Below are 16,133 nucleotides of genomic sequence, written 5' to 3' on the forward strand. Positions count from 1 at the left end.
GGGTAGAGGAGTTCAGCCTCGTATGTCTTTAAATCTTTTAAGGTCAATGTTGTCTTCTATCCTCTATATACCATCTCTGTTTTAAAGAGTTTGGCATTAGCAAGGGGGAGAAGGCACTCAGCTGAAAATAAGAAACAGAAAATAAGAGTCCATGTTTTCAAAGAAGTACATGCTTCAGAATGTATCCATTGGTATCCCACTCAGACTGAATATGAGCCAAAATCTTGTTCCGTCTTCTGCTCTTAGTAAGTTTAGTGTTCAGTGTATTCATTTATAATGATAGAAGAAGCATGGCCAATTTTCATCCGTCTGTGTGGTAGCGTTCATTGTATATAATGTATGGAGCAAATTTAAGAGGTTTTCTTTTTTGCTTGTTTTTGGGGGTTTTTTTTTTTATGCAGTTGCCTTTACATGCAGAGTTAATGATGAAGGCCTTGAAGTATTAATCCTGTAACCCAACAGTATATGTTAACTTTGTCTGAAGGTCTACGAAGTATTGTTTCTTTTGTTGCTAACAGAATGTGCCAGCCATTTCAAAGCTGTTTTAATTCCTTGCTTTTATCGATGTGTTTGAATAATATGTATTCTATTTAAAGTTAAAGCTTCACATTTCTGTGTAGCTGTATGGTCATATAAAATTATGACGAAATTGTATTTTTCAGGGGAGGAGAGGACAAGTAAATGTTTTTTTTTGTGTGTGTGGTAGTGTGCTACCTACCCTTCAGCGCATTAAGCAAAAATGAGTCTTACATGTAATAATGTAAGTAATGAATAACCTGGACTGCCAATACTAGAGTTCATTAACTTATGACAGCTAAACAGTTTTGTTTCCAAGCTAATTATTTTAACATCTTAAGTGGAAATTTCAATACTTCCTAAGAGCAGTCATGATCAGAACGTGTCATTTTTTTTCGCCCAGTGATTATGTGCTGTATGTCATATTGGACATCATACCAAATATGGACTAATTTGGTTCCATTAAGGTAAATGTATAACTTTTTTGATGCAGAATATTGCAGGAAAGCTGCTTAAAATCTCCAGTAAGACTGCAAAGGGGTTGTTGACGGCAAGTTCAATATAGCCATGCTATCAAATTAAGATTTCCCTACAACACTTGAACTTAAAATCCAGTTAGCATGCAAAGAACCATTCACTGAATAGTGATGTCACTGATAGCATTGATGCCTTGCTTCAGCAGAAGCCGAGTGAAATAGAGATGTTTGACATAGCTTTTTTTTTGTTCACTATTATACACTATTGTTGCAATAAAAGGTAAACCACTGTTTTTATGCTAGATTATAGATTGAAGTATAGTAATCTGGGAAAGATAAACTACATAGTTTGGATCCGGACAGTCGTAGTAAATGTTCCTTTTGTTTTTTATAGTGCACGTTATAACAGTAAAACTTGTAACCAGTAGGAGTGATTGGTGCATAATGTTGTCATTTGTCAGGCTTGTATTCACACTAAAGGAGCCATGTGCTTTGGCTGCTTCTGCTGCTGTCTCCTGTTTCCCTCTGATGAAACCTAGTCTAGTCACAGAGAAAGTATTCTGCTGCAGCAATTTGCTATAATCCCTATCTGCTGTCAGCCTGTTCCCCAAGAGCTTATCCTTTTGCTCTCGCCATTCCATAGGCACCATGTCCCATAATTCTTGCAGAACTGCTCCTACTCCTACCGTTTGTCTTGGTAATACCCAGATTGTGCATCTGATTCTGGCTATGGAAAAGTCACCCTGTTGCTGTCTTGCCTATCAGTTCTCAAGTGCTGGATTCCCTTATTCCTCTCCTACTGTCTTCAGCTCCAAATAAGAGCCTGCATTTCTAGCCCTGGGAATATTGCTGCTTGGGAGAAGGTGTGTGTGTGTGTGTGTGTGTGTGTGTGTGTGTGTGTGTGTGTGTGTGTGTGTGTGTTGGAGAAAGCACAGGTGTGGCCCAGTACATTGTGTATAAAATGTGCCTGTGTGTATAGGGTGCCTGGGAAAGAAAACAGAGAAAAGCAGCTGCAAGGAACAATTTTTTTTTAATTGTCAAGGTGAAAGATGACATTAAGAGGCTGCTCAACAACATTTTTAAACATAGAAGAAAAATCTGGACATGTTTGGCAGGAAAAACCACGTTGCCAGTTGGGGAAAAAATAATGTGTACTTGTGAAAACCTGTATGGCACATAGATGATGCAGGCATTCTCTTTTAACCTTAATTCCCAGAATAAAATACAGGTTCACAGATTGTGTGTAAATTGTTATACATGGATTATTACAGTGTTGTCTTTTTCAGAATCCCTTTTAGTGGATACTGGAATTATAAATCTTTTTCGTCATTAAAATATAATTGTATTTTTGTACACTGTAGCTGTGTTTGGAGTTTTTGTGGCAGAGTGGGGAAAGAGATGGTAGGTAGAACAAACTTAGGCCTAGATGCTCAGAACTGCAGCACTGTAGGGACCAGCGCCGGAAAACACTGGCCTGAACACCAAAGAAAAATTACCACACAATGCTCAACAATAACAACATGCAAATTATATGCACGCTGTTAGTTGAGCATTGAATGTTAAAGGGGGAGAAAGTGCCCAAGGTGATTTGGCTCAGTACGTCTTCCAGTTTCACAGAGATTTCTTTCAGCTCCTCCACATCATCACCCTGTTACAGGTAGATCTCTTCTGAAAAGACCAAAGAATTCATGCACCAAGGTCCCAGTAAAGTATTGCTCTGTATTTCCACCTCAGTAAAATTTACTGATTTGGAAATGCAAAGCGATTTGCTTGCAAATGAGCTGGTCGCTGCTTTTGCGATCGGCTCATTTGCATGCGATAGGGAGGGAAGCCAGTTGGCCAGCTGAGCATTCGCAGAACAGCCAATCGCTAAGAGTGGCTACTCTACACATACTCAGAGCAGCACTTGTATACGGCTTTCATACCCGCAAAGAAGCTCCATGTATAAAAGCTGGCATAGGGTTTTGTTTTGTTTTGACAAATTGGAGGAAACTGCTTGCCTGGTCCATTGGGGGCTTATCAGTGCTCAGGTAGTTCAGAAGGGGCCAAACTGGCTAACTTGAGTGGCCCCACTTTGATGTGTTTAGCACCCCATCCCTTTTGGAGCCCAGGAGCTGTTGCTGTTGGTGATTGATCGTGCCTGGCAGGGGTGATTGGTATTGATCGCACATTAGAGTTGGCAGCTTGCACTGGCTGCTGATGGATGGCTTCTAGCTACAGCTCCTGGAGGAGAGCATGGACCGACCTGCAAGATTTCCTCACCACAGAGGGCTTGAATCTGCCTCTCGGGGAGGGGGGGGGGGGCTTCAGGATTTCTTTTTCAAATGCATCCTTTAAAGCTTAACGTTAAAGCAGCAGGATTTAAAGAGCTTTGGTTTTAATATGTTCAGAAGGTGGTGGTGGAGAGAGAGAGGAGAGCATGTATTTAAAAGCAGGCAGATGGAAATGTTGTTTGGTGGAGTCTTCCTTCTTACAGTCACTGTTAGACCTTGTCTACAATGAAGAACTGTCAGGAACAGCAGCTCCAGACTTCCCGTTAAATTTTCCATGGTAAAGGGGGACCGCTTCTGTGCATTCACTCAGAAAACGGCTGTGTGTTGCTTTGCATGCACATTTGTATAGTAATTAGCTCATTATAATAGCTTTGCATACAATTTTTGTTATCTCTGCTCAGTAAATCTGGTATTTAACAGTTGTATCCCCCTGATGATATGGAAAACTCATAGACCAGAAAACAAGAAGGCAGATGATCCGCAAAATCCAACGTGGAAACAAACAGAGCAGATCAATGATATAGTTCACAACTTTATTATAAGATAATCACCCGACACAGACTGTGTTTCGCCCACAGGGGCTGCGTCAGGGGCTTGCAATCGAGATAAGGCTCAAGGCAGAACAAAAAAAACAGCGAGATGCCTTCCTCCAAATCAGCAGCTGACTGATGCGATCATACGATGCCCGTCCATTGAACGGATGTTTTGACCCTGATTTGGAGGAAGGCATCTCACTGGGGGTTTTTTTTGTTCTGCCTTGAGCCTTATCTCGATTGCAAGCCCCTGGCACAGCCCTCGTGGGCGAAACACAGTCTGTGTCAGGCGATTATAGTTCACTACTTTATTATAAGATAAAGTAGTGAACTATATCGATTGATCTGCTCTGTTTGTTTCCAAACTCATAGACCAGGGCAATTTATTAATAGCACATGAAGGGTGGTATTCACATGTAAGATTTGTTCCTTGAGGCAAAAGCTAGTAAACTCTGAAGAGAGGCTACATTTGTCTGCAAGATCATCCAGGCTGAGCTTTCACAGATTCCTAGTGACACAAATTGAGACGTGGAACGATTAGGAAGAATGGAATGTTTTTTTCTGCTTTGCTGTACAAATGCTGAAACAAAGCTCTCCCAATATTTTTATTGAAGACTCTTTGTATGTTTCCTAGACTCTTTTTTTCATTATTTTTTTTATTTCTTTTATTGTTTTTGTACTTTTTAAATATCTTGTTAAAATGTGTTTTCTTGCTTTGATGCCATGGGACCATGGCACTGGCAAAGAACGGATGGATGCCCTGCCCAACCTCTGAGAGAGAGATGTTGTAACAATGAAGACAACACAACATGCTGTGTCATTTGCTACGGTTCATGCATACCAAGTTGGACTGTTATGACATGTTAGCACATCCGGTGGTCACTGACCCTCCTCTCACCCCCTAGAGATGTGAAAGAAACAGTACATACCAGCCTCTATGACAGCTGGTATGTGCTGGTTATGGCCAGCAAGCAGGTCCCTGGAGTAGCCTTGTGGTCAGTACAGTGCACTGTAGAGAAGGGGACTAAGGCCCATGTCCCAGTCTAACTGGTACACTTGGTGAAAAGTGTGAGTCCTCCAAAATCTACAAAAAAAAACCTACTGTACCCACATACAAGTGACAGCTGCAGGCATAAGGGCTATTGTAGTGACCTACAGTTGGCTAGAGTAGGTTTTTGGTGGGCCCGCCAAACAATATAATGAGGTAATGATGAGATGTGTACCTGGGACCTTTTATGTGAAGTCCATTGTGCTGCTGGGATGTCTGTGTGGTCAGTCTACTAAGAATGCTGGCCCACCCATACATCCCATTGGCTTGTTTTTGTGCAGTTTTCCCTTGTATGCTTTTTTTTTTCTATAATGGTCACAAAACATCTAGAAAATGGCCATTTTCAAAACAAAACAGACATTGTTCTTGTTTGAAAAGTTGCTATGTTCGCCACTTGATTTTTGGGCTTTTTCAGCAAAACATCCAAAATCAGATTAGGTGTCATATCAAAAATGCCTATCTTTATATTTAAGGGCCACTTTCTTGGAAGCTGGTGGTACAGACACTACACTGCCACCTACAAAGTTGCTGGTCATGTAGTAGAGCATGAACTGTGGCTTTTGGAGCATCAATAAAACGTAATGGGTGTGGGTATACATTTGATATACCGCCTTTCTTTAGTACCACCAAAGTAATTTACTATGTACAAGTACTTTCTATGGCAAACACACCAGTTCTAGGATCCCATCTGCTGGCGCTGAAAAGATCTTTCTTCAAATGTAACACTTAAAAACAGGGGCATAGCCAGACACCCAATTTTGGGTGGGCAGAAGAACTCTGCCTTGCCCAACAAGTGATTTGGTCTCTCCCTCACTCGCCTGCATGCCATATGGTCTCTCAAATATCCCCCTCCCCTGCATATCTTGTAAATAGCAGATTTTCACTGGCAGCGAGCAGCAGCTAATACACACTGCTCATGTTGGCCCCACAGCCTTCTCTGATGCAACCTCCTGCTTCCACATAGGTGGGAATACATCAGAAGGAAGGCTGTGGGGCCAGTGCAAGCAGTATGTATCAGATGCTGCTCACTGAAGGCTAAGATCTGCTACTTAAGAGGTATGCAGGCAGGACAGTTGTTAGGAGTTTTCGGCTAGTGGGGCTTGGGGATCCCTGCCAGCCACATCATAGGTATGTTGCTACTGGGTGGGCCTGGGCCCACCCTTGGCTACGCCACTGGTTAAAAACATGTCCTTTGAATCTACATACAGGTAATACCCAATATAGGTCGTGTATCGGCACACAGGCCTTCATCAATATATAAAAATATATAGAGACATCTTGGTAACAATCAGTATGGAACACATGAATGTTGAAACATAGATAATAAAAACAATATAAAGTAAATATTACATAAAGAGCTAATGTATCAACACAATGATTTACCAATCCTTTTAACTGTCCCTTGGTATTTAGATGTATCACTCTGCTTTTGATGAGCGTTTTTTAAAGAAATGTTTAATAATGAGTCCTTTCAGACATTTTATGCATATTTATAATCACTCTGCACACACTTTTTGACACATCTATGAGAGGCATGGGTCCATTTTTATGCATTGCTATTTATATATTTAAATGGTTTTTAATACAAACTGGGACTAATTTTCAAAAGAGAAAAATGTCCAAAAAGTAGCATAAATCTGAATTTGGATGGGGGTTTTTGTAAAAACGTCCAAATTGATAATTTCAAAACCAATTTTTAGACGTTTTTTTCTTTGAAGTCTGTCAGACGTGCATTCAAATCACAAGGGGTACATCAGAATTTGCATTAAGAATTTGGAGATCATAGTGATCATGAGGAAAAGTGAGTCCATGAACAAGTAAAACTGTGGTAGCATATTTCTTACACAAGGACACAAACCTGAAAAACAAGCATCAACTTAAAAAACAACAGGATGAGCAGATATACACGAAATTAATAAATTGCAACATGTAATATCAAAATTTCTAAAGCCACTTAGCATTAGTAGCGGCCTACAAGCTAGGAGCAAAAAATAAATAAATTTCGGGATCCTAAATTTTTTTTCCCATTTTCTGTTTCAGTGACAGGATTGCAGAAAAACTGTACAGTGCTCAAATACTTTTTCAGAATCAGCTCTCAGACTTCTGAAACTGATATTTATCCACTGTTGGAATTTTTTAAAACATTTTTTAGGTGTGAAAGATCTTTTGTTTCGGAGGATTGATCTTTTCACTGTGCCTTGCCAAGAACTCAGTGCAGGATTCTTGGTAATACGATATTTAGGTTCATCTGCAGACTCACTGAATAAGTACCTACAGACATCCATTTGTAAGTATACCTTTTATTATTTGACTATATCGTTTAGAAAGTCTGTTAGGGGTTTTTGTTGTTGTTGTTTACATTATGGCCACACCTGTTGAAATTGTAGTAAGATATTTCCCTACTCAGCGAAAGGAATTAGAAAATATTTGTCTCCAATGGCATGACTGTAACAAAAGACAAACTGATTTTTTTTGGCCATATAAGGGATCCCTTGATAGACAGCTTTTGCACTCACTTATGAATTATATTGAAAAAACTAAAAAGGGTACCTCCCGCCTGAAACACCTTCAGGCTTTAAACCAGTGGGTTTTTGTTTCTGGGGACTTATGGTTCTAGATTTTTCATTTATTTCATTTTTGTCATTATTCTTACTGCCTTGCTAGCAACAGTTTTGTTGAAAAAAAAAAAGAGGATTTACATTTTGTATTACTCCAACATTTGTGAAAGAACTGCTATATCCTTTTAACCCTTTCATGTCTGCTTTGAATTGCGATCCTGGTCCTGATGATAACACTGCCTGGAGTCCTTACCTCAAGTTTTCTATATTGTGTGAACCTTTACTTTACAGTTGGACCACAGGCCAAGGGACTCATACTTTACCATCCCTTTACCATTTTCATTCTGACTGTTTTTCATTTTCTGTTGTTGGTCAGTAGTGTCCAAAGATCCTGAACCTTTTGAGCTCGGCAAGGCTCAAGCAGGAGACTGGGTCCTAATCAAGGTCATCAAGAGAGAAAAAACAAGGGGAGGGCAGGGGAGAGAGGAGAATTGCTGGACATAGATGGAGAAGAGGGTAGGGAGAGAGGTCAATTGCTGGACATGGATGAAGGAGGGCAGGGGAGACAGGAGAATTGCAGGACATGGATGGAGGGGATGGCATGGGAGAGAAGAGAATTGCTGAGCATGGATGGAGAGGCGAGCAGGGGAAAGAGGAGAATTGCTGGACATGGATGGAGGGGAGGGCAGGGAAGAGAGAATCACTGGATATGGATGGAGGGGAGGGAAGAGAGAGGAAGGAGATGCACATGGATGGAGGGGAGGGGGAAATGCGGACATGGATGCAAGGGATGGGAGAGATGAGAAATGCTGGACATAGATGGAGGGAAAGGAAGAGAAAAAAAGAAGATACACATGGATGGAGATGAGGGAAAGGGACGAAAGGAGAAAAAACTGCACATGGATGGAGAAAATAGGCAAAAGCTGGATCCACTCTAACTCTTCCAGTCAAGTCTGCAGAGGACCCCGTTTTTATTTATGGATGTAGGGCATGAAATGAAGAAGAAAGGAGGAAAGTAAAGAAATAAATGGACATGAAGCCCTGGAAACGGAGTTAAGATAACAGATAGACAGCAGCAGAATCAGATACTGGGACAAATAATATCAGAAAAATAAAGTCACCAGACAACAAAGGTAGAAAAATAATTTTATTTTCATTTTAGAGTTTGGCAAATGTCCACTTTGAGAATTTACATCTGTCTTATTTTGCACTGTATAGGAGTTAACATGTTTCTTTCTGCATGCAGAGTCTAGCTTCTTAGGATTTCAGGTTAATTTTTGCCTGTATTTGAAGAGGGGCTATCTGTTCTGCATGTGTGACTGCAAGGCCAAGTGTCTGAATAGGGATCTGTTAGGTTCTGAGATTTTGATAACATATTGTGTTTCATATTTGGTAAGACTGTTCTCCTAATTCCTGGTCTGTGTACTAATTTGGTTTGTGTCATTTTGGGTATACTGGAGCTGTACCAGCTTATAGAAATGACAAATTATTTTTCTTCTCCTATACTGGTGTAATACTTTCATTGATATCTTTTACTAGCCATGGTGCATATAAACAGGTGTGTGGCTACTGAAGGGGTGGAGTCAGATAGTGACACCCACCCCTAAGGTTATCCATAATGAGTACTGGTACCCTTTTTCCTACAAAAAAAAGCACTGGTGCAAACCCTGGTTCTTGTTTCATTACTTAGGACCAAGAGGTTGTATACTTTCCTGGAGGTCTTTTAAATGAATGTATTTTAGAGATGTACACACATATATTTATCTGATGATCTCATTACAGCTTTTCTATTACAGTTTTTGTGTAGCAGTTTTAATTACAAGTAGAGATTCACTACATTTGACAATTACCCTAAGTAAGTACTTTTTAAGCTATTCCTGGAGAAAAGTCATTGATAACACAATATATAATAGAACATATATTGCAATTCTAGTTACATTAGGATATGGATTTAGAGCATCATATTTGCTTGTCCCTTTAAAAGGTTAATTTTTCTAAGCATTGGCAAATCACTGTTGATACATTTTGAAATAACATAAGAATAGCTATACTGGGTCAGACCAATGGTTCATCTAGTCCAGTATCCTGTTTTCAACAGTGGCCAATCCAGATCACCTAGCACCTGACAGAAACCCAACTAGTAAGAACACTGCATGCTACCAATCCAAGGGCAAGCAGTGGCTCCCCCCCCCCCCCCCCCATGTCCATCTCAATAACAGACTATGGACTTTTCCTCCAGGAACTTCTCCAAACCTTTTTTAAACCCAGATAAGCTGACTGCTATTACCACATCCTCCAGCAGTGATTCCAGAACTTAACTATTCTTTGTAATTTTTACTTTATATTGTTTTTATTAATGTTGTCTGGTTTTTTTAATCAACATTCAAGTATTCCATGTTGATTGGTTATCAAGATACCTCTATATACTTTTCTCCATCTGTTTTACAAAAATGTATTCATGAGCTGAATATCTTCTTTCTAGACTGAGGACTCCTGACACAGGCATCACTGCTGAAACACGGCTGTGTCTTAAGGACATACTGTTCTTTGCCATTTATTCTGGACTACATTTCCTTACTATACTGTGCTTCTGTTTTTATGTGAAGTCTTTTATATATATTTCCCACCAGACACATAAAAATATACACAAGTGCATATACTCTACAGCTCTCTTTTCAAGCACTTTCACTTGTTCAAGGCTCCATGCAGGGTTTGGCCTCTACCTCCTCCCAATACTCCGAACTTACAGCTCAGCCTCTCCTTGTGCTTAAAACAGTCTTCCTTTTGGCTGGATCCTACAAAAGTCCTCTGCACTGGAACGGGTGAGGAGGTGAGGATTGAAGACCTACAGAGGGGCTAAACTGAAAAATATCCAGAGACTTTAGCCATTCTTCTGGTTTCAAGACAGGTACCGTACTTTACATATTAGTAGAATCTTGAAAACCTCCAGGTAATTGGCTATCCCAGATTCCAGTGTTCTCAGCACATGTGATGGGGCATCCCCCCAAAAAAGCATTTGAGCCCTAGGCATATGTCTAGTTTGCCTATGCCTTTAATCTGGCTTTGATACCTCTGCTCAAACTCAATCTGCAATAACTTCAATTTTATCTGAGGCTCATAATTGTGAAACTCACCTGCTTGGTTCTGCTTAAGTTTAACCCCTTTTCTCAAATTTCAACACTAATCATTGGAATAAGCTGCCTTGCCTCCTTACCAGATTCAGGACAGAGATGCCAACTCTGAGATGTCCCCAGATGCACCTTGCACTGGGGCCAATACCTTTGGTAAAAAAAAGTGTATGATCCTGCAGCATGTCTATGCTCTTATTATCTCAGAGTTAGGTGCATGACCTCAGGTCGGTAGAAAAGTTGCCACATTTAGGAACAGGAGCTTCCTTCCATTTGTCAGGCAAGGTCAACAGATAAAAAAAAAAAAAAATCAATTCTCACTGTAGAGCTCTCCAGAAAACCCAGAGTCATCTTTTTGATTGAACCATCCAAACACTGTAAGCTTTCTACATAGAGAAAGCGCAGTTTACTTCAGATCCTTTCTCATCCTGCAAATGTTGATTGTTTTTTGCAAGGTTTGTTTTCTGGAGTTGTAAAAGGGTGTCTCATCTTGTCCCAATTGCAAGGTTTGTTTACTGGAGCTGTTCCCCCTTTGTCAGTTTCCTATCCTTTGGCACTCAGGTTAGGATGGGCGGGGGTGGGTCTACTCCGTTAGACTTAATGACGGAACACTTTAGCGAAGTGTTCGACCAGGAACAATGCAGTGAAGCTGGGATGATACAGCGATGTCAGTTTATGTGGCCCGGGTTAGGGAAATTTGTCGATTGGCCACCGGAAGGGTCATTCGAATATGAAAAAGTGGCGGCAGTCATGAATGTGGTTATAGTTGAGGGAAATCCAGGCTGTCCCGAGGATATCCCATATGTGGAGGGGTGGCTTGATGTAGTCCGGAACCCACCGGTCTGGGCCCAGCACAAGGTGGAAAAGGCCGCCGTTATGGTGATAAGCCAAAGGAAGGGTCGCAAGACCAAGTTGAAAGCCCATACCACGCCCAATATTCTCAACTACCCGGCAACCGTTGCCGTCGCGAAGGCCGTAGGGAACACCCCCATCACTGAAGCCACGCCCTGTACTACCAACACGGAGGCCACGCCCCGTACTACCAGTACTTCCAGTACCCTCCAAAGACCAAAACCTCCGAAAAAAATCCGAGGGAAAGTTCAGGGCCCCCAGAAGCCCAAAAAGGTTCCTCCGACGGCCCCTATACTTAGTACGGTAGAGGCCTACGAGGAGGAGGCAGCGCCCCCCCCCCCCCTTATAGCCCCATATATCCCAATCTCGCGAACTTGACAGAGGGCCAGAATAACGCCAAGGCCTCCGGCCCAGAGTCAGACGCGGAAGAAACTTCCCGGGCAACTACTCCCGAATCAACGGGCCCCGGAACCTCCAGGAAGAGCCAGAGGGTCACTAAGCCGATAACCCGATTTCCCCAGTCGAGCCCGATAAGTACCCTCCCTCCAAGCAAGAGGGCGGATGTCACCGACCTGTTTCCGATCCGACAATCAACAACATACACTCCGACCCCGGGAGGCCAGCCCATCGAGTCAACAGTCTATAGTCACGTCCCATTCTCTAGCACTGACTTGTATAACTGGAAGGTGCATGGGCCTTCCTACGACCAAAAACCCGAACAACTTGTAGAACTGGTGGAGGGCATAATATACAGCTACAACCCAACCTGGGGTGATCTCAGGCAGCTGAGTGCCCACATCTTGACTACTGAGGAACGCCGCCTGCTACAACAGAATATGGAGGAAGCGGTCCGGAGGGCCCACCCGGATGAAGCGCAGATAGAGGACCGCTTAAGAAGGGAGGTGCCCACCGCACGTCCTGATTGGGACTATCGGACGGAGGATGGTCAAACCCGCACCCGTCAATACCAGCAGGCCTATCTGGTGGCCCTGAAAAAAGGCAAACAGAAGATTACTAATATGGGAAAAATTCATAACGTTGTTCAACAAAAGCATGAGAGCCCAGGGGATTTCCTAGAACACCTGATGGAAGCATTTAGGAGACACAACCCAATAAATCCCGAGGATCCAAAAAATGTCCCCACAGTGGTCATGAGCTTTGTCAGTCAGTCAGCACCGGACATAAGAAAGAAACTCCAGAAGACTGAAGGATTTGAGGGGATGAGTATAAGCCAACTGAAGGCCATAGCCGATCACGTGTTCGGATACCGCGATCAGGAAGAGAAATCCGAGGCTCGTAAAGAGGCAAGCAGACGGATGCATGAGAATGCGGATGTACTGGCCGCGGTGTTGGAAGAGCGCCTGGGATCAAGACCGCGTGGCAGAGGAAGGGGCCGAAGGGGTAGAGGAACGCGGTCCCCCATAGGATGGAACCAGTGTGCCAACTGTCGACAAGAAGGGCACTGGTGGGCGGACTGCCTGGAGAAGCCACGAGACCAGAATCGAGAGGGGGCGGACGACGACCGCCCACGAGGCCCCAGGCAAGGACAGCGAGGCTGAGGCCACGGCCGGGGACACATTGAACAACAGGAATGGCAGATGGCCCTTGACGCGGCCCGGGGCTATCCCGCATGAAGTGACCGGGAGGGCAGAGTCCCCACTGACCCTCTGGTGGAAATCCGAGTGGGGACACAACTAATGAAGGCCCTAAGAGACACTGGGCCCCAACGATCTGTCATCACCACTGCCATAGCCCCTCCCACGAAAGAAACCATACCGATTGTGGGAGCCTCTGGAAAATCCCTCACTGCCCCACTCCTAAAGGAACGCCATGTCCAAATCGGAGGGACGATGGTGTCTCATCAGTTCATACATATCCCTGAATGTCCAGCCCCCCTGATTGGGCGGGACCTACTGTGCAAGCTCCAAGCCACCTTAAGATTCAAGGCTACGGGAGAAGTAGAAGCCCAGTTTGAAAACCGGCCAGTAACACTTATCTGTCCTGTACAAGAAGAATGGAGGCTGCATGCCCCCTTATTCGCAGGCCCTGATGACTGCCGCTATTGCCAGGATACCCCTTTCGCACGGCAGAGAAGAACCCTCATGGCTGGGGTGCCCGGCATGTGGGCAGAAGTGAACCCCGGCGGACTTGCTATCAACGCCATCCCCATCTGGGTCAAACTCAAACCAAATGCCCAGATTGTCAACCAAGGACAGTACCACATCCCCTATGCAGCCCGACACAGTATGCAAACGCATCTACAGAAACTCCTTCAACAAGGGGTCCTTAAACAGGTCAGATCTGCTTGGAACACCCCACTGCTGCCCGTTAAGAAGCCAGGAACATCAGAGTACAGACCTGTCCAAGACCTGAGGAAGGTTAACAACCAGGTGGCTGACATATTTGCCCTCGTACCTAACCCATATTCCATTCTAGCCCAAGTGCCAGCCCAAACCAAGTGGTATAGTGTCATAGATCTGAAGGATGCTTTCTTCTCCATCCCTCTTGCTGCCGATAGCCAGCAGTTGTTTGCCTTCACGTGGGAAGACTTACAGACTGGGAGTAAGCAGCAATTCACATGGACCCGGCTCCCCCAGGGATTCAAGAAGTCACCTACCCTCTTCGGTGACCAACTTGCCCAAGACTTGAAGATCTATCAGGACTAGTATGGGCCGGTCGTCCAGTACGTGGACGACCTGTTGGTAGCCCGGGAAACATACACGGATTGTGCAGAAGCTACCCTACACCTCTTGAAAACCTTGGAAGCTCAAGGGTACCGAGCCAGCCGAAAAAAGGCCCAGATATGTGAGATCAAAGTCGAGTATCTGGGGTTTTGCCTCCGAGAAGGAACCCGAAGGCTCGGTACACCCCATACCCAAGCTATTCGCAACCAACCCATTCCTGCAAATAAGAAAGAATTGCGTGCGTTACTAGGAGCAGCTGGATACTGCCAGATCTGGATCATTAACTTCGCTGTTTTGACCCAGGATTTGTACACCAAGCTGAAGGGACCTGAACTGGAGGGCCTGACCCTCCAGTGGGAGAAACACGAACTGAAGGCTCTCCAGGACCTCAAAGAGGCCCTCGTGGCCCCACCAGCGCTCGGATTGCCAGATGTGACTAAACCGTTCCACTTGTTCGTCGACGAGAAGAAGGGATTGGCACTTGGGGTCCTCACCCAAATGGTTGGCACCTGGCAACGCCCTGTAGCATACCTTTCCAAGGGCATGGACAATGTGGCAAGAGGTTGGCCGGGGTGTCTCCGAAGCATTGCGGCTGCATGCCTGTTGATACAAGAGGCCAACAAGCTCACCTTTGGCCAGACGCTCCTTGTGACTACGCCCCATACCATCCGCGGCCTGCTCGAGAGTCATGGGCCCCGATGGATGACTAACTCCCGACTAGTCAAGTACCAAGCCCTACTGTGCAAGAACCCGGAGGTGCAAATCCAGGACACCACCAACCTCAACCCTGCTACCCTTCTCCCAGCCCCGGAACCCCCATTCCATGACTGCGCAGAGGTAATGGCCACTATACATTCCAGCAGACCTGACCTGAAAGATCAGCCCTGGCAGGGGGGAATTACTTTGTTCACGGACGGAAGTAGCCAAGTGATCGAAGGAATCCGGAAAGCTGGATATGCCGTCGTATCTGAGGATCATGTGATCGAGGCTATGGCCCTGCCACCCGGAACATCAGCTCAGAAAGCCGAATTGATCGCCCTCATCAGGGCTCTCCTCTGGGCAGAAGGAAAAATTGTGAATATTTACACTGACTCCAAGTATGCCTTCCTTACCCTCCAGGTACACGGGGCCTTGTACAAAGAAAGAGGCTTCTTAACAGCTGAGGGAAAAGGGCTCGCAAATGCTACTGAGATCTGCCAACTACTCGAGGCTGTATGGAAACCAAAGAAAGTAGCTGTGATACATTACAGGGCTCACACAGGCCGGACGGACCCCATCGCCCGGGGAAATCAGCGGGCGGATGATGCAGCAAAAAGGGCAAGTCAGCTCCCTCATTCCTCCGACCCCGTGCTTTTCGTCCATCTCCCCACAGAAGCCCCCATCTATGCCCAACAAGAAACAGAGTGGGCCCGGCAGGAGGGCCTGGAATCGCGAAATGGATGGTGGATACTACAGGATGGCCGAATATGGATACCCGAAGCCCTGGCCTGGACGGTGGTCAGGGAAGCCCACAACCGCACCCACCTGGGCAGAGACGCCTTGGGACGCCTGCTCGAGAAGACCTACTATGTCAACAAACTATCCCTCTGGACCAAGAATGCTTCCAGCCAATGCACAACTTGTGTCCGGAACAACCCACGGACAGGACCAGGTCCTGCTCCTGGTCACATCCTTCGGGGCACCAGCCCATTCCACGTCTGCCAGATTGACTTCACGCACATGCCCCCGGCCCGGGGCTACAAAGCTGTCCTCGTGGCGGTGTGTACATATACCGGATGGATTGAAGCCGTACCCACTAGGACAGAGATGGCTAAAGAAGTTACTTCCTTACTCATTCACCACATCTTGCCTCGATACGGGCTCCCTAAACAGATCAACTCTGACAACGGGCCTGCGTTTGCCAGTGAAGTGACCCAGCAACTTAGCACTAGACTGGGCCTCGATTGGAAGCTACATTGTGCCTGGAGACCCCAGAGCAGTGGGGTAGTGGAGAGGGCCAACCGATCCCTGAAGAACCAGCTTGCTAAACTATGCCAAGAAGCCAAAGCCAAATGGCCCGACCTGC

The sequence above is a fragment of the Microcaecilia unicolor genome, chromosome 5 (assembly GCF_901765095.1).
Source record: "Microcaecilia unicolor chromosome 5, aMicUni1.1, whole genome shotgun sequence".
In the NCBI taxonomy this organism is placed as follows: Eukaryota; Metazoa; Chordata; class Amphibia; order Gymnophiona; family Siphonopidae; genus Microcaecilia; species Microcaecilia unicolor.